The sequence below is a fragment of the Rattus norvegicus genome, chromosome 8 (assembly GCF_021556685.1).
Source record: "Rattus norvegicus strain SHRSP/BbbUtx chromosome 8, alternate assembly SHRSP_T2T, whole genome shotgun sequence".
In the NCBI taxonomy this organism is placed as follows: Eukaryota; Metazoa; Chordata; class Mammalia; order Rodentia; family Muridae; genus Rattus; species Rattus norvegicus.
Genome location: NC_141541.1, coordinates 90814989 through 90837471, shown reverse-complemented (window position 1 = coordinate 90837471; position 22483 = coordinate 90814989). Strand labels below are relative to the sequence as shown.

Below are 22483 nucleotides of genomic sequence, written 5' to 3'. Positions count from 1 at the left end.
TCTCTATGAGCTCTGGTTAGTGTTGATTCTGTGGGTCTGAGGGTTGTGTTCTTCTGGTGTCCTGTACCACCTCTGGCTCCTACAATTCCTCTCTTTTCTGTGGAATTCCCAGAGTTCCCCCTGCTCTTTGGGTGTGAGTCTTTGCATCTGCTCCTATCAGTTGCTAGAAGAAACCTCTCTGATGATGGTTATACTAGACTCCAGTCGAACATTAGGAATTATTTCACTGATTTTCCTTGCCAGTCATGTTTGGTTCTATCCTATGTCTCTGGGCCATCTAGACTTTGGTTCCTGGCCCTCCTGGCAGTGGGTCTCATGGCATGGGTCTCAACCAAGATTTTTGTTATTTGAGACAGATAAACTATTTAGTGACTTCCTGGATTTCTATTGTCTGTGCTTAACTAATTGATTTGTATGGATATGTTTTGATTTCGTTTTTTTTTTGTTGTTGTTATTGTTGTTTGCAACACAGTCTGGGAGTCCCTAATCCCACGTTTGCCTAGAATTCACTAGGTATTGCAGGCTTACCTGAAACTGTGGTGAGCACACTGCTACAGTCTCACAAGAGTTGGGATCCCAGATACAAGCAGTCACTTTCAGCTTGTCTGCAGATATTTTATGAGCTACTCAATTTTACTGTGTGGCATTCTTTGTGACCATAAGGTGTGAAACTACAATTCCATAATGATAAAGAAACATGTATACCACAGAATAACACAGAGCTGTGAATAACTGTGGGCCTCTTCCCTTATTCAATACTTCCAGGCCTTAGAGTTCCTGGTGTACTCTGGAACCCTGGTGGAACTCTGATTACTGTCTTTCTGAAGTTCAGAATCTTGTGTCTGAGCACATTCTTAATCTGTTACCTCTCAAGCACACAGATCTCGTGTTTGCTAAACATTTCCATTCCAAGGCTATTTCTTTCTTATTGTTCTCTGTCTATGTCTTTTTTTTTTTCTATTTTTCATGCCCTTGACTTCATTTCCTAGTTTTATTTTATTATAATTAAACGTTTGACATCCAACTCAGACAAGTACGTTGAAGGCAGGGTTCTTTTATGTGATGCTGTAATTTCACCACATCTTGGCAAATGGTGGATGAACATTCAATGTTAACTGAATCAATTCTGAAGGAAGTTAATAGTCTCTCCTTTGAAATATCTGCCTCTTGATACGGCCCTTGAATAATATTTCACACACAGTTCTCAAAACCAGAGAAGAGCATGGAGTTTGACAAAACACCCTCCTACCTCTTACTGAAAGGTAAAGTAATGTCACAGGTATTGCACACTTTGTGACACTTTCTCCCCAAAGGCTTACAGTCATTTTAGTTAAAAATGGCTTAACAGACACTTGTCTGGCCTGATAAGAGCTCTGCAAGAGAACAAACAAAATGCTGCCAAGAAATATAACCACAGGAACCAAGTGCCAGGGATTTATTCCTTACTGCTCTTCAAGGTTAAACCATAGTCTGATGAAAAAGATATTGAATTATGGAACTCCAAGGAGAGTTGAAGAAACTTCAGAGGTTATTTGTCTCATTTTGTTTTTGAAATCCTATTATTCTCTGGGATTCTGGCGTGTAGTTATGACAAGCTGAGACATCCAGCCTTGTGGGTGGGCTGAACAACTACTGGATTCTTGAAACTTCTGCTGGCTGACAGCCATTGTTAGACTTAATGGGCCATATATACACTCATTCTATAAGTTTTGTTCCTCTGGAGAATCCTAATACAAGGGGAAAGGGCAGAGAAAGTTTATTTCTGTATTAGAAGATAAAGCATGTTTTATGGCTCTAGTAATCAAAGCAACATACTTATGATGGATAAAACATGAAATGGACAAATGTCCATTATGCATATGAGTTTGTAAGGAAATAAAATAAGTATCAAAGGAGCTACTTGACAGTCATCTCACCCTTCTTCTCACCTGAGCTCTCTATGAAACTTTCTCTATGGAAGTTAATATGGGGAGTTTCTACACATTCACAAGCATATTATGTCCATTTATATATTAAGAAATTAAAATATTCATCCTGTAAAATATTCAGTAGCCAAATTTCTGTATGTCTGACCTAACATCCTCCTCTGACTGGTTGTTACCAGAGATTTTTGATACCTAAAAATTAATTTTATATCAAAGCTAGAGTTCAACATGGGTTCCTTTCAAACTAGATATTTTGATTTTTTTCCATTTTAGGACAACACTGGAAAAAGGCTGGTAGCTTATTTCAGTATAGATCATAAAAAGGCTTTTTGTTCTAATGTCCCCATAAACATAATAACTACTTTGCTCATCAAACATTTTTATAATCCCTTTGTCTTTGTGTCATTTCATATTATCCGTCTTTGATAGTAAAGCATCACTGTTTGACAAATCTGGTAACTCCTGATTTCCAAGAAGGCAGAGTACTAATTTCAAAGATCATGTTTAATATCCTCATCCTTTTCAACTATGGTACTTTACGGTTATAGTATATTACATATTTAAGGTACAGGAGACTACACCCATGCGACACTAATTCAGGACTACCTGAATCTTTTATGTAGTACTTACCATTTCACGGCACAGTATGTATTTACTGATTAATCATGCTTGCTTATTTTTGTTTTTACAGCATGTCTCTTCACTATGCACCATTTGTACTTAGATATGGTTTTCACAGTACTAAGAATGCTTCTTTTTCTCACAGTTAAACTCTGTGTTACAATGTGTTGGGCTTGTGGTTCTATTCAATAGCTAAGAGGAAATGAATGGAAAAGCAGAATGGCAGTATAACCATCACTCTTTTCATAAGAGCTTAGCTGTCTCAATAAACATTTCTAGAGTATATATGATCGTCTCACGTTTTAAATCCAACCATTAATCTTGGCTTTCTAAGGCTATGACTATTTTCCAACGTCTCTCTGGTATTATATACTCTGTCAAGTTTAAGTATGCCAACAATGTATCTAAACAAACCAGAATTTACTTACTCCAAATGTTCTCTAAACTGAACTTAGAATCTGTTTCTGCAACTAATCCTGCTAAAGTTACACTTTGGCACTTATATGATGCCAGAGATCCAGACTCCCTAAGCCCTTTGAGCGTCATGGTTTCTAGGAGTGTATCTGTTTACTTGGCAGCTATGAGTTATTCAGGTACTTACTGCCACCAATATGATTTAGAACAAAGACTTTGCTAATACCATGTAAGACTGAACTTTAGAAAGACGAGAGAATAAGATCAGATAGGTTGCATGTAGCATACATACATGACCAAGGCCAATAAAAAACCCTGTTCACTAAGGCTTGGTTAAGTCTCGATTTTTGACACTACTGTCTACATACTCAAATATTACTGGTATGAGGAATCAGCACAAAATTCTGAGAGCAGTCATCAACTTCATATCCCTCTTCCATAGGACTTGTTCTTTATAACTCCTTACTGACTTTCTGGCTAATTATAGTTCGTATCTTTTCCTTGCAATAAACTTTAACCATAAGTTCTATCTAAAATTTTTTTATTTCTTTTAGTGAATTGGTGACTGTAAATATAATCTCAGTGATCTCACGGTAGGCTGAAGTACCATAATGGATAGAGCCAGTTGAATCTCTTGCCCGATGCTGTTTTATAACCATATGAATGTGTCATTTACTTGATCTACAAGCTTTTATAGGTATATAATTATGTAAAAATCTCACATTTAATTTCTAGAAAATAAAACTATCAAAATGTACAGCACTTAATAGGTTAAATAAATGGCCTAAAATTAGTAAACTTATTTAAAGACGAATGCAAAGTAGATAGGACTATATTGAAAGAATATAAAAAAATGCATAGATATCAGGAATGAAGTTTAAGATGTAGGAAGGAAATGCGGTTGTTGGAAAAGCAAACTAATGGGCTGGAAAGAAGGCTCAGAAGTTAAGAACATTATCTCCTTTTCCAAAGAACCCAGACTCAGTTCCCAGCACACATATGGATTGTCAGCCTTATTATTTCATACATTACTATTGTATTTACATCATTTCCAACCTACCATGCCCTCCCTTCAACTCCTTCTATATCCCCAACTCCCTCACAAAATTCACTTCATCTTTAATTGTTGTTATATAATTCCTTCTTTAATTATTTTTGTATACATTTGTACACATACACATAAATATCTGCATATGTATATGTAAATATAACCTACTGAATCCATTGAGTGTTGCTCATATGGTGTGTTTACAGTAGACCACTAGAGATTGGGCCAAGACAAGACAGAATTTTTTCCCTCTCAGGAGTCACAGATTATCTATAGGTTTTTATTAAGGATTAAGGCCTTATGAAATTTTTTCCTATCTATATTTGGATGTCAACTGGCAATTTCATTGCACAAGCTTTATTTAGGCAATCATCTTTTATTTTAATTTTTGATCATTCATATACATATAGTGTGGAATGATACAAACTAGTGAACACATATCATTCAAATATTTTTATTTTCCTTGTAATTCTGAAACTTTGTACCAACTAACCAATGTCCGCTCTTTCTCCCATAGTTTTCATGGTTAAAAACATTTGTAGTAGGTAGTCCTTGCTTCTTTGTTGTTGGTGGTGGTTATTTTTCCCCATTCTCTGTGAAGTACAAAAATCTCGGCCATATAGTAAGGCTTTTCTCTTACTAGACATTACTTAAAACATCCCATTTATTCTAGCGTGTATTTTGCCACATGGTTGATTACCCGTGCTTGGGTACCGTGGGTCATTTTACTTATATCTTTCAAGTAAATTTCCCTCCTGACTAAAATCCTTTCTTTCTCCTGGATGTCCCATCACTATTTCCTGTCTAAGCCATAAGCCAAAGGTTCTTTAATTGGCAGGAGATACATCCATACAATACACGAGATATTCTTTCTACAATTCCACTATTTAGTTCAATAAAAGGCTCCTTTTCCTTTCAAATATAACTTGAATATAATTATAACAATTGTGAAAACCATAATGTATGCCATATATTTATAATGTCCGATCTATAGTATTTGGCAACTAAAGAAACATTTTGATTATCTATCCTATCTTGCTATACTTAAAAGTTTGGTACCTAACTTAAATTTTATCCTAACTTGTATTATCTTCCTAAAAACTTAGATCTAAACAATTTAAGCTTATATTAAGACTATGACTCTCTAGTCTTCAATACCATCGGAAACCTGAGAAGGAATAAGTTTTACCTGAGTATGCAGGAAGTGCAGGGATGCACCTTCCAAAGATTATAGAAATGACAGTTGACAGCCTTCACAGTCTCTAATATTGTCTCTACAACATTAAAACATCCACCTTTAGCCTTCTGCCCCAGTGTATTCGTCAGATTTCTGTGAAGCAGGAATTATGAAGGACTTACTTGCCCTATGTTGGCAGAGCTTAGCAATCAATTTCACTGCATCTGCTTGTGCTTTCTGGACAACATTTGTCTGTAGCTGAAGCATGGGCATTTTCATTGTTCAATGGGTAGCTTGCCACAATTGACTTAACCCCATAATGGAAGTTTTTGATGCTCATCATTTTCTTTAAAGTGTAATGAGAGTACTATCAAGAGCTGACCTGTCTTCTTTAATAATGAAATAATTGTAAATGCCATTCTTTGTGGATCTCTGACAATTTTGAAGACCAACTATCTATTTATAGCATATCTGAATTGTCAAACATTATTTATTTTTATCTATTTACTATCTGAAAAAATCTTGAAATCATTTTATTGTAATTAAGTAATCCAGTACAGTATCTAGTATGACCATGAGTTTGGTTATATGACTATTAACTTGCATTTCTTAACCATCCCTAAAAGTTTGTAATTTCTATGTTTTATCATCCTGAATAGTTTGTAATAGTACCTTTCAAAAGGACTAGAATTGTATATTGTATCCTTAAGAATTATGGAACTACAATGCCTCAAATAAATGTTTAAACATATATGTCATATTTATATATATACACACTTGATATGTATCAAAATGTTAAATTTTGTATCGATATTCAAAAATCTATACCAATGAAATCCTTAAACCTGTACAACCTCAATTTTGTATCAAAATTTAAATATCTCTACCAACATAAGATTATGGCTATAAAATATTGTTTGGTTTAAAAGAAGATTTAATAATCCACCCTTATTTTTTAATGTCTTATATTTGTATGTCCTCCATTTAAAACACCCTGTTTTTATTTATGAAAGAAAGGATAGAGACTAAGAAAGAAAAAATAGAAATTCCAAAGTTTAAGCTCTCTATTTTTTATAAGACCATAATTAATTGTAAATTATTCCCTAAAATGGCAACATATCTGTAACTCATAAAATAACCAAAACCATACATCTCAACTTAAGGCACTGGGACAGTGGTCCTCTTAAAATTGCTTCCTCTTGTACTGGGGTAAAGTATTTTTTGGGGGGGCCCCTGAAAAAGTTTGCAAAGTGGTTAAGTCAAAAGAAGGCTAGCAGGCATTATTTTTTGTCCAGTCTCTATGTATTTATTAAAATTATGGCTTAACTGAGGTTTTGCCTGTAACAGTCTGAAAGGCCAGATGAATCAAAGTCCTCTGAGATTATCAGTCCTTTTTTAAATTTTATTTTCCTTAGATATTTTATGTATTTACATTTTAAATATTATCACCTTTCCCCCTCTCCCATACTCCTTCCCCCTCACCCTGATTTTATGAGGATGCTCCCACTCCAACTTCAACATCCTGGCATTACCCTACATTGGGGAAATGAGCCTTTACAGGATGAAGGGCTTTTCCTCTTCTTGGTGCTGAACAATGCCAACCTCTGCTACATAGGTGGCTGGAGCCATGGGTCCCTCCATGTGTGTTCATTGGTTGGTAGTTTAGTCCCTGGGAAATCTGGTGGGATCTAGTTGGTTGATAACATTGTTTATCCTATGGTGTTGCAAACACCTTCAGCTCCTTCAGTCTTTCCCTAACTCCTCCATTGGGGTCCCCTTGTTTAGTCCAATGGTTAGCTGTAAGCATCATCATATCAGTAGGGCTCTGGAAAAGCCTCTCAGGAGACAACCATATCTGACTCCTATAAGCAAGCACTTCTTGGCATCAGTAACAGTGACTGGGTTTGGTGGCTGTATATGGGATGGATCCCCAGGTAGGACAGTCTCTGGATGACCTTTCCTTCAATCCCTGTTCCACTCTTTGTCTCTATATTTCCTCCTGTGAGTATTTTGTTCTCCCTTCTAAGAAGGAATGAAGTGTTCACATTTTAGTATAACTTCTTCTTGGGCTTCATATGATCTGTGATTTTTTTTAAGTATTCCAAGCTTTTGGGCTAATAACCATTTATCAGTGAGTGCATATCATGCATGTTCTTTCGTGACTGGGTTCTAGTTACATCCATTTGCCTAAGAATTTCATATATTCATTATTTTTAATAGCTGAGTTGTAATCCATCATATAAATGTACCACATTTTCTTTTTCCATTCCTCTGTTAAAGTACATCTGGGTTCTTTTGAGCTTCAGAAAAGCTACTATAAATAAGGCTGTTATGAACATATTGGAACATGTGTCCTTGTTATATATTGGAGAATCTTTGGGTATATGCCCAGAAGTGGTATAGTTGGGTCCTCAGGTGCTGCAATGACCAATTTTCTGAGGAAACTCCAAATTGATTTCCAGAGTTCTTGTACCAATTTGCAATCCAACCAAGGATGGAGGACTGTTCCTTTTCCCCCACATCCTCTCCAGCATCTGTTGTCACCTGAGTTTTTGATCTTAGCCATTCTGACTGGCGGGAGGTGGTGCAAGGCTGTTTGGTTTGCATTTCCCTGATGACTATGGATGTTGAACATTTCTTTAGGTGTTTCTCAGCCACTTGATATTCCTTAGCTGAGAATTCTTTGTTTAGTTTTGTACCCCATTTTAAAAATAGGATTATTGATTCTCTTGAGTCCAACTTCTTGAGTTCTTTGTATAAATTAGATATTAGCCCTCTATCAGATTTAGGATTGGAAAAGACTTTTTCCCTATCTGTTGATTGCTGTTTTGTCCTATTGACAGGTCCCATTTATCAATTCTTGAACTCAGAGCATAAGCCATTGGTGTTCTGTTCAGGAAAATTTTCCCCGTGCGTATGTGTTCAAGGCTCATCCCACTTTCTCTTCTATTAGTTTCAGTGCATCTGGATTTATGAGGAAGTCTTTGATCCACTTGGACTTGAGCTTTGTACAATGAGATAAGAATGTGTCAATTTGCATACTTTTACATGCTGACATCCAGTTGAATCAGCACTATTTGTTGAAAATGCTGTCTTTTTTCCATTGGATAGTTTTAGGTACTTTGTCAAAGAACAAGTGACCATGGGTGTGTGGGTTCATTTCTGGGTCTTCAATTCTATTCCATTGATTTACCTGCTTGTCTTTGTACAAATACCATGTAGTTTTCATCACTATTGCTCTGTAATACTGCTTGAGGTCAGGGATGGTGATTCCCAAAGATGTTCTTTTAATGTTGAGAATAGTTTTCCCTATCCTGGGCTTTTTCCTTTTCCAAATGAATTTGAAAATTGCTCTTTCTAACTCTATGAAGAATTGAGTTCAAATTTTGATGGGGCTTGCATTGAATCTGTAGATTGATTTTGGCAAGAGGACCATTTTTCTATATTTATCCTGCCAATTCATGAATATGGGAGATCTTTCCATCTTCTGAGATCTTCTTTGATTTCTTTCTTCAGAGACTTGAAATTCTTGTCATATAGATCTTTCACTTGCTTGGTTAGAGTCACACCAAGGTATTTTATATTATTTGTGGCTATGTTGAAGGGTGCCATTACCCTAATTTCTTTCTTATCTTGTTTATTCTTTGAGTAGAGGAAAACAACTGATTTGTTTGAGTTAATTTTATATCCATACACTTTGCTGAAGTTGTTTATCAGCTCCAGGAATTCTCTGGTGGAATATTTTGGGTCAATTAAGTACACTAAATCATCTGTAAATAGTGATACTTTGACTTATTCTTTTCCAATTTGTATCCTTTTGACCACTTTTTGCTGTCAAATTGCTCTGACTTCAAGTCACTATATTGAATAGGTAGGGAGAGAGTGAGCAGCCAACCTTGTCTAGTCCCTGATTTTAGTGGCATTGCTTCAAGTTTCTCTCCATTTAGTTTGATGTTGGCTACTGGTTTGCTGTATATTGCTTTTACTATGTTTAGATATAGACCTTGAATTCCTGATCTTTCCAAGACTTTTATAATGAAGGGGTGTTGAATTTTGTCAAATGCTTTCTCAGCATCTAATGAAATGATCATTTTTTTCCCTTGAGTTTGTTTATATAGTAGATTAAGTTGATGGATTTCCATGTATTGAACCTCCTTGCATCCATGGGATGAAGCCTACTTGATCATGGTGAATGTACTTGGATTCAGTTTGCAAGAATATTATTGAGTTTCTGCATTTATATTCATGAGGGAAATTAGTCTGAAGTTAAGGTATAAGAGTAAGTGTGGCTTTAAAGAACAAATTGTGTAGTGTTCATTCTGTGTCTATTTTGTGGAATAGTTTATTTCGAAATTGTTTTAGAAACATGTGTCTTGAAACAGCATTAGTTTGAGGCAGGATTCATCAGTCAGCTGGAATAGTCAGTCACAGCATCTAAGCATCCCTGAAGGTGAATCCTGTTACATATATACTATATATATTATAGAGAATATATATTTATTATATATAATACATATATGTTATATATTATATATATATATATAAAATGTATGGAATGTGTAATGTGTTCAAATCAGTTAAAGATGCATTTTTCTTTCTTTAAACAGGTAAAGACAACTGTCATTAAGAGTTAGTTTGATCATATAACTAAAGTATAATATAAATCTTTACATGTGTCATATGAAAGGATGGTGTGATTAATTTATTTCTCAGTCAGTTTTAAGACTGTTCCCATGTAGAGGTGTCGCACCCAACCTCGACCAGCAAGGAAGACACGACCAGAGGAGATCTTCTTCCAGCAGTTTTACTCAGGAACCTTAATACAATCTTCTGACCCTGGGGAGCCCCCGTACCACACTTAAATAACTAGCGCTGGCCAATCCTAGCAAGCCACGTGGGTCAGGCAGATAGGCTGTCACTATGTGGAAGCTAGCAGGCCAGGCAGGCATAGCCAAATAAGGACTTGTTTACTACAAGGAGCACCACTGGGAGGGTGGAAGGCGGAAACCAGCACGGAACTATAGAGGGATCAGCAAATAATGTTACCTGTCCTGTTTTGTCTTTTTGTTTTCCTGTCTGCTGCGAAGATTTTTAGTGGTCTTTTTCAATCAAATATGGAATTCAAAGCCTTTATTTCTTTCCTGTTAATGCAAACCTAGAACCTTTCTCCAAAAATAGCATGTTCTTGGTCACCCAACCTGAAGACACCAAAAGTTTAAGTTTATTTTATCTAGTAACCCACTTTTTAATTAGGTCTCTTGTATTTTGGCTTCTCTCATAGTGGATATGTAATACCACTGCAATTGTAGAACTAATAATCACCTTTATTTTTAGAATTTTAAATTATTATTATTATTATTATTTTTATCATTATTATTGTTGTTGTTGTTGTTATTTGAGATAAGGTTTTCTGTGTAACCTCGGCTGACTTTGACTTGATTTGTAGATTAGGCTTTTCTCAAACTCATAAGGAATCTATCTGTCCCTGTCTTTGTCTCCCAAGTATTGAGATCATAGACCTAAATTTATTTATTATATATGTATCCTTGAAAACATTTATATCAATTTTTATTTTTCATTCCTTCTTTGAAGATTAATATCTATGTAGATATATGAAAATATATTTCCTTTTCTCTTTAAATAAATTTAAGATCGATGTGAATTTATTTTTTATATTTTTAAGGACATTTTTACTTAGTGTCATGCAAAATTTTCATAGGACCCTAAAGGAAACATTGTGCCATTTTGAAGGATAGCCTGTTGTTTGTAAGTGGCTGCATCCATCAGCAGAGGCTCCCATCATGGCTATTTTGTGTATACCAGGCCGGTCTAAAATTTACAGATATTTGTCTGTCTCTCTCTCCCTGTTCGTTGTTATGTAGGTAAGAGGCTATACTGAGCCTAGCCATGTGCCCACTCCTTTGTTTACCAAGAGAGTTGTTTTGGCCTTTTGTTGCCTTAGTAGACAACTTATGGCTGCATTTTTTGAAAGCCATGAACAAAAGGGCATAAATTTTCATAAGGTAGGGTTGGGCCTACCAACTGTGCCAAAATTGAGAGAACTTGAAGTGGTTTATCCTGCAAGTGCTGTCTCTAGAAAAAGTTGGAAACCCCAACTTTTGTCTTTCACTTTTAAATTTAGTAGATTTTTTGTTGTTGTTATTGTTGTTGTTTTATTTTTTTATAGTCTTTTTTTTATTAACTTGAGTATTTCTTATATATATTTTGAGTGTTATTCCCTTTCCCAGTTTCCGGGCAAACATCCCCCTCCCCCCTCCCCTTCCTTATGGGTGTTCCCCTCCCAACCCTCCCCCCATTGCCGCCCTCCCCCCCATAGTCTAGTTCACTGGGGGTTCAGTCTTAGCAGGACCCAGGGCTTCCGCTTCCACTGGTGCTCTTACTAGAATATTCATTGCTACCTATGGGGTCAGAGTCCAGGGTCAGTCCATGTATAGTCTTTAGATAGTGGCTTAGTCCCTGGAAGCTCTGGTTGCTTGACATTGTTGTACATATGGGGTCTTGAGCCCCTTCAAGCTCTTCCAGTTCTTTCTCTGATTCCTTCAACGGAGGACCTATTCTCAGTTCAGTGGTTTGCTGCTGGCATTCGCCTCTGTATTTGCTGTATTCTGGCTGTGTCTCTCAGGAGCGATCTACATCCGGCTCCTGTCGGTCTGCACTTCTTTGCTTCATCCATCTTGTCTAATTGGGTGGCTGTATATGTATGGGCTACATGTGGGGCAGGCTCTGAATGGGTGTTCCTTCAGTCTCTGTTTTAATCTTTGCCTCTCCCTTCCCTGCCAAGGGTATTCTATTTCCTCATTTAAAGAAGGAGTGAAGCATTCACATTTTCATCATCTGTCTTAAGTTTCGTTTGTTCTAGGGATCTAGGGTAATTCAAGCATTTGGGCTAATAGCCACTTATCAATGAGTGCATACCATGTATGTCTTTCTGTGATTGGGTTACCTCACTCAGGATGATATTTTCCGGTTCCAACCATTTGCCTACGAATTTCATAAACTCGTTGTTTTTGATAGCTGAGTAATATTCCATTGTGTAGATGTACCACATTTTCTGTATCCATTCCTCTGTTGAAGGGCATCTGGATTCTTTCCAGTTTCTGGCTATTATAAATAAGGCTGCAATGAACATAGTGGAGCACATGTCTCTTTTATATGTTGAGGCATCTTTTGGGTATATGCCCAAGAGAGGTATAGCTGGATCCTCAGGCAGTTCAATGTCCAATTTTCTGAGGAACCTCCAGACTGATTTCCAGAATGGTTTTACCAGTCTGCAATCCCACCAACAATGGAGGAGTGTTCCTCTTTCTCCACATCCTCGCCAGCATCTGCTGTCACCTGAGTTTTTGATCTTAGCCATTCTCACTGGTGTGACTTGAAATCTCAGGGTTGTTTTGATTTGCATTTCCCTTATGACTAAAGATGTTGAACATTTCTTTAGGTGTTTCTCAGCCATTCAGCATTCCTCAGCTGTGAATTCTTTGTTTAGCTCTGAACCCCATTTTTTAATAGGGTTATTTGTTTCCCTGTGGTCTAACTTCTTGAGTTCTTTGTATATTTTGGATATAAGGCCTCTATCTGTTGTAGGATTGGTAAAGATCTTTTCCCAATCTGTTGGTTGCCGTTTTGTCCTAACCACAGTGTCCTTTGCCTTACAGAAGCTTTGCAGTTTTATGAGATCCCATTTGTCGATTCTTGATCTTAGAGTGTAAGCCATTGGTGTTTTGTTCAGGAAATTTTCTCCAGTGCCCATGTGTTCCAGATGCTTCCCTAGTTTTTCTTCTATTAGTTTGAGTGTGTCTGGTTTGATGTGGAGGGCCTTGATCCACTTGGAGTTAAGCTTTGTACAGGGTGATAAGCATGGATCGATCTGCATTCTTCTACATGTTGACCTCCAGTTGAACCAGCACCATTTGCTGAAAATGCTATCTTTTTTCCATTGGATGGTTTTGGCTCCTTTATCAAAAATCAAGTGACCATAGGTGTGTGGGTTCATTTCTGGGTCTTCAATTCTATTCCATTGGTCTATCTGTCTGTCTCTGTACCAATACCATGCAGTTTTTATCACTATTGCTCTGTAATACTGCTTGAGTTCAGAGATAGTGATTCCCCCTGAAGTCCTTTTATTGTTGAGGATAGCTTTAGCTATCCTGGGTTTTTTGTTATTCCAGATGAATTTGCAAATTGTTCTGTCTAACTCTTTGAAGAATTGGATTGGTATTTTGATGGGGATTGCATTGAATCTGTAGATTGCTTTTGGTATAATGGCCATTTTTACTATATTAATCCTGCTAATCCATGAGCATGGGAGATCTTTCCATCTTCTGAGTTCTTCTTCAATTTCATTCCTCGTTGTCTTGAAATTCTTATTGTACAGATCTTTTACTTGCTTGGTTAAAGTCACACCGAGGTACTTTATATTATTTGGGTCTATTATGAAGGGTGTCGTTTCCCTAATTTCTTTCTCGGCTTGTTTCTCTTTTGTATAGAGGAAAGCAACTGATTTATTTGAGTTAATTTTATACCCAGCCACTTTGCTGAAGTTGTTTTTCAGCTTTAGTAGTTCTCTGGTGGAACTTTTGGGATCACTTAAATATACTATCATATCATCTGCAAATAGTGATATTTTGACCTCTTCTTTTCCGATCTGTATCCCCTTGATCTCCTTTTGTTGTCTGATTGCTCTGGCTAGAACTTCAAGAACTATATTGAATAAGTAGGGAGAGAGTGGGCAGCCTTGTCTAGTCCCTGATTTTAGTGGGATTGCTTCAAGTTTCTCTCCATTTAGTTTAATGTTAGCAACTAGTTTGCTGTATATGGCTTTTACTATGTTTAGGTATGGGCCTTGAATTCCTATTCTTTCCAGGACTTTTATCATGAAGGGGTGTTGAATTTTGTCAAATGCTTTCTCAGCATCGAATGAAATGATCATGTGGTTCTGTTCTTTCAGTTTGTTTATATAATGGATCACATTGATGGTTTTCCGTATATTAAACCATCCCTGCATGCCTGGGATGAAGCCTACTTGATCATGGTGGATGATTGTTTTGATGTGCTCTTGAATTCGGTTTGCCAGAATTTTGTTGAGTATTTTGCGTTGATATTCATAAGGGAAATTGGTCTGAAGTTCTCTTTCTTTGTTGTGTCTTTGTGTGGTTTAGTTATAAGAGTAATTGTGGCTTTGTAGAAGGTATTCGGTAGGGCTCCATCTGTTTCAATTTTGTGGAATAGTTTGGATAATATTGGTATGAGGTCTTCTATGAAGGTCTGATAGAATTCTGCACTAAATCCGTCTGGACCTGGGCTCTTTTTGGTTGGGAGACCTTTAATGACTGCTTCTATTTCCTTAGGAGTTATGGGGTTGTTTAACTGGTTTATCTGTTCCTGATTTAACTTCGATACCTGGTATCTGTCTAGGAAATTGTCCATTTCCTGAAGATTTTCAAATTTTGTTGAATATAGGTTTTTATAGTAAGATCTGATGATTTTTTGAATTTCCTCTGAATCTGTAGTTATGTCTCCCTTTTCGTTTCTGATTTTGTTAATTTGGACGCACTCTCTGTGTCCTCTCGTTAGTCTGGCTAAGGGTTTATCTCTCTTGTTGATTTTCTCAAAGAACCAACTTTTGGTTTTGTTGATTCTTTCTATGGTCCTTTTTGTTTCTACTTCGTTGATTTCAGCTCTGGGTTTGATTATTTCCTGCCTTCTACTCCTCCTGGGTGTATTTGCTTCTTTTTGTTCTAGAGCTTTTAGGTGTGCTGTCAAGCTGCTGACATATGCTCATTCCTGTTTCTTTCTGCAGGCACTCAGCGCTATGAGTTTTCCTCTTAGCACAGCTTTCATTGTGTCCCATAAGTTTGGGTATGTTGTACCTTCATTTTCATTAAATTCTAAAAAGTTTTTAATTTCTTTCTTTATTTCTTCCTTGACCAGGTTATCATTGAGTAGAGCATTGTTCAATTTCCACGTATATGTGGGCATTCTTCCCTTATTGTTATTGAAGACCAGTTTTAGGCCGTGGTGGTCCGATAGCACGCATGGGATTATTTCTGTCTTTCTGTACCTGTTGAGGCCCGTTTTTTGACCAATTATATGGTCAATTTTGGAGAAAGTACCATGAGGAGCTGAGAAGAAGGTATATCCTTTTGCTTTAGGATAGAATGTTCTATAAATATCCGTTAAGTCCATTTGGCTCATGACTTCTCTTAGTCTGTCGACATCACTGTTTAATTTCTGTTTCCATGATCTGTCCATTGATGAGAGTGGGGTGTTGAAGTTTCCTCCTATTATTGTGTGAGGTACAATGTGTGTTTTGAGCTTTAGTAAGGTTTCTTTTACGTATGTAGGTGCCCTTGTATTTGGGGCATAGATATTTAGGATTGAGAGTTCATCTTGGTGGATTTTTCCTTTGATGAATATGAAGTGTCCTTCCTTATCTTTTTTGATGACTTTTAGTTGAAAATTGATTTTATTTGATATTAGAATGGCTACTCCAGCTTGCTTCTTCTGACCATTTGCTTGGAAAGTTGTTTTCCAGCCTTTCACTCTGAGGTAGTGTCTGTCTTTGTCTCTGAGGTGTGTTTCCTGTAGGCAGCAGAATGCAGGGTCCTCGTTGCGTATCCAGTTTGTTCATCTATTTCTTTTTATTGGGGAGTTGAGGCCATTGATGTTGAGAGATATTAAGGAATAGTGATTATTGCTTCCCGTTATATTCATATTTGGATGTGAGGTTATGTTTGTGTGCTTTCACTCTCTTTGTTTTGTTGCCAAGACGATTAGTTTCTTGCTTCTTCTAGGGTATAGCTTGCCTCCTTATGTTGGGCTTTCCCATTTATTATCCTTTGTAGTGCTGGATTTGTAGAAAGATATTGTGTAAATTTGGATTTGTCATGGAATATCTTGGTTTCTCCATCTATGTTAATTGAGAGTTTTGCAGGATACAGTAACCTGGGCTGGCATTTGTGTTCTCTTAGGGTCTGTATGACATCAGTCCAGGATCTTCTGGCTTTCATAGTTTCTGGCGAGAAGTCTGGTGTGATTCTGATAGGTCTGCCTTTATATGTTACTTGACCTTTTTCCCTTACTGCTTTTAATATTCTTTCTTTATTTTGTGCGTTTGGTGTTTTGACAATTATGTGACAGGAGGTGTTTCTTTTCTGGTCCAATCTATTTGGAGTTCTGTAGGCTTCTTGTACGCATATGGGTATCTCTTTTTTTTGGTTAGGGAAGTTTTCTTCTATGATTTTGTTGAAGATATTTACTGGTCCTTTGAGCTGGGAGTCTTCACTCTCTTCTATACCTATGATCCTTAGGTTTGATCTTCTCATTGAGTCCTGGATTTCCTGTATGTTTTGGACCAGTAGCTTTTTCTGCTTTACATTATCTTTGATAGTTGAGTCAATGATTTCTATGGAATCTTCTGCTCCTGAGATTCTCTCTTCCATCTCTTGTATTCTGTTGGTGAAGCTTGTATCTACAGCTCCTTGTCTCTTCTTTTGGTTTTCTATATCCAGGGTTGTTTCCATGTGTTCTTTCTTGATTTCTTCTATTTCCATTTTTAATTCCTTCAACTGTTTGATTGTGTTTTCCTGGAATTCTTTCAGGGATTTCTGCGATTCTTTCAGGGATTTTTGCGATTCCTCTCTGTAGGCTTCTACTTCTTTATTAATGTTTTCCTGTGTTTCCCTAAGGGAGTTCTTCACGTCTTTCTTGAAGTCCTCCAGCATCATGATCAAATATGATTTTGAAACTAGATCTTGCTTTTCTGGTGTGTTTGGATATTCCATGTTTGTTTTGGTGGGAGAATTGGGCTCCGATGATGCCATGTAGTCTTGGTTTCTGTTGCTTGTGTTCCTGCGCTTGCCTCTCGCCATCAGATTATCTCTAGTGTTACTTTGTTCTGCTATTTCTGACAGTGGCTAGACTGTCCTATAAGCCTGTGTGTCAGGAGTGCTGTAGACCTGTTTTCCTCTCTTTCAGTCAGTTATGGGGACAGAGTGTTCTGCTTTCGGGCGTGTAGGTTTTCCTCTCTACAGGTCTTAAGCTGTTCCTGTGGCCTGTGTCTTGAGTTCACCAGGCAGCTTTCTTGCAGCAGAAAATTTGGTCTTACCTGTGGTCCCGAGGCTCAAGTTCGCTCGCGGGGTGCTGCCCACGGGCTCTTTGCGGCGGCAGCAACCAGGAAGACCTGTGCCGCCCCTTCCGGGAGCTTATACAGCCTCAGGAGTGCCCACCTGACCAGGCGGTGAGGTCTCTTTCCCACGGGGTCTGGGAGCAGAGAGCTGCTGCGGGCCGGGATCCGCGGGTGTGGGACTTCCTGTAAACACAGGACGTGCCTGGTCCTAGAGGAATTCTGCCTTTGTGTGTCCCGATTTCACCAGGCAGCCTTCTTGCAACAGACAAGTTGGTCTTACCTGTGGTCCCGAGGCTCAAGTTTGCTCTCGGGGTGGTGCCCACGGGCTCTCTGCGGCGGCAGCAACCAGGAAGACCTGTGCCACCCCTTCCGGGAGCTTCAGTGCACCAGGGTTCCAGATGGCCTTTGGTGTTTTCCTCTGGTGTCCGAGATGTATGTACAGAGAGCAGTCTCTTCTGGTTTCCCAGGCTTGTCTGCCTCTCTGAAGGTTTAGCTCTCCCTCCCACGGGATTTGGGTGCAGAGAACTGTTTATCCGGTCTTTTTCCTTCAGGTTCCGGCGGTGTCTCAGGCAGGGGTCCTGCCACTCCTGGGCCCTCCCCCACGGGAGCCCAGAGGCCTTATACAGTTTCCTCTTGGGCCAGGGATGTGGGCAGGGGTGGGCAGTGTTGGTGGTCTCTTCCGCTAGCAGCCTCAGGAGTGCCCACCTGACCAGGCGGTCGGGTCTCTCTCCCACGGTGTCTCGTTGTTTTATTTTTTAAATGCCCTTTTTTCATTATTTATTTGTGGGTTTTTATTTTTTGGCTAAGAAATTTTCTTCCCAGACATTTGTCCTGTGTTGTTTTGGGGGAGTTTCAGTTTTGGTCTGTTTTTGCTGTGTTTTGGTTTTTTCCTAATCTTAGTATTTTAAAGACAGACCAGATTGCTTGTCCCACAAGTCTATTTGTGGTTTTTTACTTAGGCCTTTTTAGGGTATAAGCTTGGGTTTTAACTGCCCTACATTGAGCACCACATTGGGCATCATATTGGGGCACCGTTACCTAGAAGTTGGCCCTTTGTTGTTTATGTTGTGTTGTTGTTTGTTGATTTTGTTGATTTGTTTTCTACCCATTCATTCAGAAATAAAACTCAAACTAAAAATATATTTACAGAAATCTTGACCATAAACTAGGCTCTTCTCTGACTAAATATAACATAAAATATCCCATTTATTTTAGCCTATATTTTGCCACATGGCTGGTTATCAGTGTTCAGGTACCACAAATCCTCCTTACAACTTCCTGGTGAATCTCCCTCCTGGCTTCCCCCAGAATCCTTGCTTTCTCCTGGAAATCCCATCTCTATTTCCTGCCAAAGGCTTTTTAATTGACAGGTGATTTATCCATATAACATACAAGGTTCTACCCTCTTAGACTTTAGCTCATTTATAAAGGAACATACATGTTGGTCATAAGACACAGAAATCAATCATCTGTTCCTGGCTTATTATACTCAACATAATGCTTGTACATGTTGTGAAAGTTTCTCTTTCCTTGTTAAGGCTAAATAGTTTTCTGACATACAAAACATGTGCGTTTTTAAGTTCATTCATTGACTGTCCACTATGGTTATTTATAATGAATCCATAATTTTGTCTGACACAGGAATGAACACAGGCATTCTCTATTTTCAAAATGATGACTTTTTAGGAGATATGCACATAAACTGGACTCCGGCATTATTTGGTAAGTATGGTTTTAGATAATAGAACTTGTTATCATTCAAATGGTTAACAAGTTGGTCCAGAAGCCATGCAATGGTTATCTGCCATTGTATTATATTTTATTTTTAAGATTATTTTGTTTTTGAAATTTTAATACAATTTTCATTTTCAATTCCAATTTTCCTTCCCTTCCCATATGCTCATCCTTTCCTTACACTTGATCTTAGCCAAAATGCCGAGAAGCGATGCCCATCCTTTCCTTATTAGATATCGAGCTTATTCATATGCCTGCGTATCTTGCAGAAAGGTGCTTATCCCGCCTCTCTCTCTCTTTCTCTCTCTCTCTCTCTCTCTCTCTCTCTCTCTCTCTCTCTCTCTCTCTGTGTGTGTGTGTGTGTGTGTGTGTGTGTATGTGTATGTGCATGTACTTTCTTTCTGTGTATATATGTATCTGTGTACTCAAAGTGTCTGTTTATCTGTATTTTTCTGCATTCCAGACAAATCTGGAATACTTTTCTTACACATTTTTTTTTACCCTTAGAGTTTCAAGATTTACATCTAAGACTATAATGCATCTTGAATTATGTCATACTGTAAAAGGTAAGTTAATTTCTTTGTTCTGGGAATAGTTTACCAGTTTTCTAATGTCCTCAATTGAAAAGAAGATCCCTTTTTCACTGTGAAATGTGCAACTTTATTGGAAAATCAATTAATTGTAAATACATAGGTTTATTCATTAGCTCACTGTTCTGTCCCATGAGTCGCTGGTTTTATTTTTATACCATTGCTATACTGTTTTAATAATTGTAACTGTAACAAATACAGTTTGCAATAAAATGGCTCCAGCTTTGTTTTTGGCTAAGAACTGAACTAGCTGTTCTAATTTTATTGTAGTTCCACATTGACTTTAAGATTTCTTTTAATATCTCTGTAAAAGGATGCCAGAGTTTTAATGATTTCTTTTTCAGGTTGTTGAAACTTGCTTTGGGAATATGACATTTTCTATATCCTGAAAAATGACTTTGTATCCTGTACCTAAATGGCTCTGTTGATAATTCTCTGTGCATTTTTGTTTATAGTGCAGATTTACTTCCACAGTTTTCTATTAGATTTCTGTATTTGAGTGCTCTTGGATTGAGTAATGCCTAATGCATACCTATTTATATTAGTTTTATTCTCTAATTAAATTAATCCTCTGTTGTTGCCTAATGGTCTTTGTCTCTTTTTATAGTTTTTGACTTAAAGTTAAAAAATATAATGGCAAATCTATCTTTTGTTGTTATTTTTTTGTTTTCTGGAGAGGCCATTATTTGATTATTAATCATCCATGTGTCTTAACACCTTGAAAAAAGGTTAAATTATGCTAAACATATTTTCTGACTACTATATAACAAACCTAGAAATTAGCAATATGAACAATACAAGCAAAACAATACAAGGCAAGTACACAGCACACTCCGAAATGATGAATGGGTCATTGAAGAAATTAAAATGGCAATCCAGAACAAGCCTTTCAGGAAATGAAAACACAGCATTACATGGCCTGTGGGATACCCCAGGAGCAATGGCAGGTGGGAGGTTTAAAACAGTAAATATAAACCTAAAAATAGAAAGGCTTCACTTACACAATGAATTTTGAAACTCTAGGATCTAGAACACTCAGAATAAACCACCCCTGACAATAGTGGGGCTTAAGCAATAAAGGTCAGCACAGAAAGAAATGAAATTGAGACTAAAAATAACCAAAACACCAATGAAACAAAAAGGTGTTTTTGTAAACGAAAAACAAATCAAGGGAATGCTAGATGTAAAAGCCCAGCAAGGGGGAGGAGATGCAAATCAATGAACTCATAGTAGAGAAAAGACTTACAACTGTCATGACAGAGAACAAAAGTTCACGTCATGCTTTGGGTGTATGATGCGTTCTACTTGCTCATGTGTGAAGACTTAGATTCAAGGTGATATTTCTACATTGAAAGTGTTTGTGATTCTTAATATTGATGTGTAACTAGCAGAATGAGCCACTAGGAACCAGCCCTGAAGGCAATAACTTCTGCTTCTAACTGAGCTGTCTGCTCTCAGATACTGTAAGAAGGTGTAGTTGTGCACTCCCATTGAGACAAAGCCACCCAGCTGCCTCTCAGAAATTGAGGTAATAACCAATTAACACTGTGTGTTCTTTAAGGCCTATGGTGGTCCTATTCTATCATGGGGCTGTGAATAGGCTCTCATGTTGTGTTGTGATACTTTTTCAGTAGACAAGGGGACAAGTCTAGACTGTAGTTTATTGGAACACATTGAAATGGGTGCCTTTCCACCTATTTGTGGCCCTTAGGTGATTTCTGAGAACAGAACTTGAAGCTGGCTGATTTAGGAACTTATCTGCCTGCTAAAGCCATTCTCATCAGGCTTGAAGGAACATCCAGGTCAATTTTCCTAATGTCCTGAGCCCTAATACTTCAGATTACATTTGTCCTGTGGTAATGAGAAAGAGCTGTCTCCAAGATGGTTTCTCATTTCTATTTGACTGTGTTAGTTTTCCCAGAATTCCTATTGAGTTGACATCAGAGTGAGCTTCCTAAGCGATACGTTGGATGCTAGTGAAGTCTTATTTCCACCTCCAATCTCTTTTACCACTATACAAAAGAGTGGATTCAGGGGAAGCCTTGGGCATTTTACCAATACAGGAAAACAAAGAATCAACACAAAGTAAAAACCATTCTCCCATCTTCTGATGCAGGTTTTGTCAGTCTATGATATACAAGACTGTTTCCGACTCATTCCCTGGATGCTGGACTTCCTAGTAAGTTGTTTTTATTTACAGCGAGTTGCAAGCCAAACTTTCTGTTGGAGGAAGAAAAGCTTGATGTCTGTCACTTCACATCTCCCATTTTGCTAGTTAGTCTGTCTCACAGAGTGATTTTTCAAAGCTCTTGCTTTCAAAGCCCCTCCTCCTTTGACTACTCTCTGTAGTTTCCTTTGCCAGTTTCTTCCTTTATAGTGTAAGCTCTTACATTGGAGTTTGTAAAAACCAATACAAAAGCTACCTTATTTTCACCTCTATGGCATTTTTCATTAAACCATCTCCTCGCTTCTCATTTTTCCCAATGTGGTGATCATTCAAGCTCAGTTTTCTATGCTCCATTCTCAACTATCCAAATATGTACTTGAAATTACATCTTCTGTGATTTAGAGAATTCAGAAACTTAAATTTCCTAAGCCTGTGCTTTAAATTATGACTTTAGGCCTATAGCATAAACTGTGGATGGCTGGAAATTTATTTTACTTCTCTATTCTATTCCCTGCCAGTGTAATATCCAACTTCCTGAACCCTGCATCCTTTACCTAAAGACTTTCTTTGACAATGGATTATCTCTGTCCAGATGTTAGATAATTAATTACCTTTGAAAAAGCCACAGTGAGTACAGGTGGGAATTAGTATGTAAATGC

The 22483-nt window shown here is 37.6% G+C and overlaps 1 long non-coding RNA gene across 1 annotated transcript in view; it reads left to right on the top strand.

The window, feature by feature from the left end:
* LOC148004269 (uncharacterized) overlaps window positions 1–21836 on the top strand; it is a 64142-nt gene extending 42306 nt beyond the window's left edge. The window contains exons 2-4 of the long non-coding RNA XR_015628222.1: window positions 18975–19055; window positions 19575–19633; window positions 21774–21836. This is a non-coding gene — a long non-coding RNA (uncharacterized LOC148004269). The remainder of the gene's footprint in view (window positions 1–18974; window positions 19056–19574; window positions 19634–21773) is intronic.
* Window positions 21837–22483: the final 647 nt, after the last annotated feature.